The following is a 4,941-nucleotide window of genomic DNA, read 5'->3' on the forward strand; positions in this document are numbered from 1 at the left end:
CGATAATTAGACAAATTTGATTTTTTTAGCTAACCAAAAGGTTATTATTAATTAACATCAAGTATTTCAAGATGTTTAAGAATGGATGGAAAAAAAAATAGGATGAACATAAATGATATGTGAACTATGAATAGTACTTTGTAAAGCTGACTTAGATAACATATCCGCACATCCATTTCCAGTCCTTTTTGATACAATACTAAAAAGGCAAATATAAACCATGGAGAGAGTGTCCACGTAGGATAGGGAAATCAACCAATCAGGGAGCCCGAAGTTGCCACGTCATCTCATTTATTTTTTCGTAAAAAATGAAAAAACAATGCAAAAGAAAGGATCAAACCCGGGTTAGTATGACGTAAATATAAGGCAGTTACCACTAAGCCATTGAAACTTTCTTGGACACATATACAAGAATCACTAAGTATGTAATCACAAACTCTTATGTACAGTTACAATAATATGAATTCAACTTTCAAGACTCCGATACTTTGTTTTTTAAAAAAAAAAGTAAGTGACTAACCTAATATATTCTTTGAAAGTGTGAGAACATTGACAAATTTGAAAAAGCATAGATTTTTGTACAAGTTTGACAAAACAACTCAAAACATAGTTCTCTAATGTCTTAATAAAATATTATTTAAGGATGCAATAATTAAATATATCAATTCAATAAATTTTGTAATTTATAGACAAAACAATAACACAACAAATTTTGAAACATTTGTTTAACCTATCGATTTCTTTTCTTCAGATTCCAACTAAACAAGATAAAAAAAAAATTAGATTTACAAATATTTAATTACCATTTTATTCAATTTTGATTAATTTCAAATTGTAATAATGTATCTTTTTGAAGTTACAAAAAAATATTGTTCTTTCTTTATTACACTAGCATTATATATTGATTCTATATACACAAATAAATATAATATAACAACATAAGCTTGCTTTCCCCGATTCATATGAAAACTTTTTAAATTATCCACCAAAGCAAATAAATTAAATCAATCAAATTGTTTGAATACAGCAAATTAATATATAATTTTATTTTAAATTAAATAATTTAAAAAGTGTATTCTCATTAAAAACAAAATAATAAATAAGTAAAACTTATTTGATGGTAATTTTTATGACATATATATATTTCAATTCTGTGAAAGAAATAGAAGCTTAATATGGAAAAAAAGCTTAAATGCAAAAAACTCTAAAAATTAACAAAAAAAAAAACTAATAAAAATTAAACTATGATAACACTTGAAAGCTTCTTAGACAATATTAATAAAATATTTAAGCGATAATTAAACAAATTTGATTTTTTTTGCCAGCCAAAAGTTTATTATTAATTAGCATCAGTCATTTCAAAATGTTTAAGAAATGATGGACAAAAAAATAGGATGGCCATAAATGATATATGAACTATGAATAGTACTTTGTAAAGCTGACTTAGATAACATATCTGCACATCCATTTTCAGTCGTTTTTGATGCCTAAATTCAATTTCTTCAGAGCAGTTATTCTACAAAGAGATCGTATGAGATATTGTTTCGATATTCAGATTTATTTCTTGACTGTTAAGAAGATTGATAACTGTAAAAATGTCTCCTTCAGATATAATATGCCTATAACCGAGTCCCCAACATGAGACAAGTTTGTTTAAAAAGTAAATAATTTCATTTTTCTTATATTATATAATAAATATATATTATTTACCGATAAGAAAAATATAGTTATTCATATATCACAAATATCTATGCAAATATGTGAATCAAGTACAACAATCAAACAACATAATGATTTCCACAAAGAAAAATTTTAAAATATATTTATGTTATGTAGTCTTATTTTATATTCTTTAGATAATGTAATACAATATTATAAATTATTTTTTTAGAATTGAGAAATACATATATCAGTTAGAAAAATTAAGCGATAATTAGACAAATTTGATTTTTTTTGTCAGCCAAAAGTTTATTATTAATTAGTATCAGTTATTTCAAGATGTTTAAGAAAGGATGGACAAAAAATAGGATGGACATAAATGATATATGAACTACGAATAGTACTTTGTAAAGCTGACTTAGATAACACATCTGCACATCCATTTCCAGTCCTTTTTGATGCCTAAATTCAATTTCTTCAGAGCAGTTATTCCATAAAGAGATCGTATGAGATATTGTTTTGATATTCAGATTTGTTTCTTGACTGTTAAGAAGATTGATAACTGTAAAAATGTCTCCTTCAAATATGATATGTCTATAACCGAATCCCCAACATGAGGCAAGTTTGTTTAAAAAGTAAATAATTTCATTTTTCTTAAAGTATATAATAAATATATATTATTTACTGATAATAAAAATATAGTTATTCATCTATCACAAATATCTATGCAAATATGTGAATCAAGTACAATAATCAAACAACATAATGATTTCCACATAGAAAATTTTAAAAATATATTTAAGTTATGTAGTCTAATTTTATATTCTTTAAATAATGTAATACAATACTATACATTATTTTTTTTAGAATTGAGAAATACATGTAATATCTTATCCGCGTGTAGCGCGGTTAAAAAATCTAGTAATTTATAAAAAAAAATTGAGGGGTATGAATATCTCTCCCATTTAAATGGTACCTACTGATATTGATCCATCTTTAATAGTTACTAGATTTTTATCCGCGCTTAGAAAGCGCGGGTCTGTTTTTCATTTATTAATAAAAATAATTTAAAAATTGTTCTATAATAATGTTTGGGTTTAAAAAATATATGATTCAGACCCGTGGTTGAATCCTTAGATTCAATACCTTGTATATAATTCTGTTCAGATTTAATGAAAAAATCATTAATTAAAAATAAGATAAACTCCGATAAAAACTCAAAAATTCGCTATTAACCCGCGATCTGATACCATTGATCCAATAAAAACATAAAATATATGATAACATTTTTTATTTTTTAGTTGCATTGCTCATATAATTTTTAATACTGTATAAACTTGTGATTCCTTAGATTTTGATGAAATTTTTATCATGGCATTCAACTAAAAATGACAATATAAAAAAACTTATTGATATGATACTATTAGTTTATTTTAATTATTGATAACATATCATAAGTTTATACTTTATTTTACATTTAAAATTTAATTTTTATGATAAATTTTAAAATACCCTTAAACACTCATAATTTTTATATCAATTTTATGTATAAAATAACAAAATAAATAATATTTTTAATCTTTGTATATATATTAATTTTTGATTGATGAATAATATTATACGCGAAAAATAATATTCAAATATGTAAATGATATATATTTAGGATATAAAGTTTTGGTTTGTATTGAAAATATGCATGATATTTGAATGATCTATTTTGAATATTGATACATAGGTTTAATAAAATAATATTTGGTGTCATTATGTTAGTTTTCATAAATATTTATTTTCCAATTCTTTTACTCCAGATTATGTTGCAAATGAACAACAAATGATCGATTGTGCTAATTAAATAGTAGTATGAGACTAATATTAGGTGTATGTTAAAAATGATTAGTAGTATATTATATACATGCAGTGTAGTCCAAGCTGTGAATAATCGTCTGTGCATGAATCAATTATTGTTTTGACTAATGTATATAATACAAACCGGCTTGAATTCACGGTTAAGGAAAGTATTATAAACATTATTTTAGAAAGTATAAGACGATGGTCGTAGATAATGGTTTAAGTTAATAACTAACAGGTCCAACAACTTTTTATAAGTAGATTTTTTAAAACTCCTTCACTTTTAATAGTATAGATATAGATTAATTTTTCTGCAGTATGTGTTTTCTGCATCTATGTATGACTAGTTTGGTCATGAACTTTTTATTAGAATGACGGATTAAGTGTTAAAAAGGTGATGTTTTATTGTAGCGTTTCTTGTGCTTCAAGAAAATGCCATCAAAGGGTATAACTTGTCAACAAACGACGTCGTGGAAGGAAGTATTGAACATAAAGAGATAAAAAAGAGTTGAAGAGAAGAAGAGGTTACGGAGAGTGGATGCATGCATGTGTATGCATTCAGGTGGATGCATGAACATGGATGCCATTCTATATCTTGCCTCACCCAAGATAACCTCCATGAGCCAAGAAAGACATTGGGGAAGCTTCTAGAGGAGTGAGAAACATTTTGGATGTGTTATATGGCTTTTCCGAGTTTAACTATATCTTATGTTCAAGTTCGAGGGAGAATGTTGGAATGAAGAAAGAAAAAGCAGTGGCTGAATTATTGGAATGAAGAAGACATGATTAAAGGAAAAATAAATCATTGCATGGTCTAAGTCAACTCATCCACATCTTACCCATTCACAACGAGTTATTTCCACGACAATCCATCCACGAGAATCCATCCACACGACCGTCACGAGAAAGATAATTTGAATTTAAATCTTGGAGCATTTGGAAGTTATCCGTTCTATCCTTTGTTTATTCATTTATTTTGTCTTTTCAGTCTATACATTCAAATGTATGCCAGAATAATAAATCTAAAGAAAAATCTTTCATTTACTCTTTTTCTATCTAACAACATTTTCTATTCTCTCTTTTTCTCATTGTTTTTGGGTGTTCTTCACTTATTCATCATCTTTTTTTACGGGAGGAGGGTCTGTATATTGTAGCATGGCTTTGTAAGTTTTCTTTTGTCAATAATGGCTTCGTAGTTCTTCTTTTGTAAAAATGGCCTCGTAGTTATATAGTGTTTTTTGGCTTTTAGAATATTGACGATATTCTTTTTTTAGAACTGATGAGAATTAACCAGCGGCCTTGGGCTAGTGGTACTTGAGGGAAAACTCCCAATACGGTACCCGCAGTTCGAGTCCCGCTGGCCACCCGGACTAGGGTTAAATCCCAAGAATACGTGGAGTGCCGTGGACCTCGCGGGAATAGTCGGTTGACCAC

Source organism: Brassica oleracea, chromosome C3, assembly GCF_000695525.1.
Source record: "Brassica oleracea var. oleracea cultivar TO1000 chromosome C3, BOL, whole genome shotgun sequence".
NCBI lineage: Eukaryota > Viridiplantae > Streptophyta > Magnoliopsida > Brassicales > Brassicaceae > Brassica > Brassica oleracea.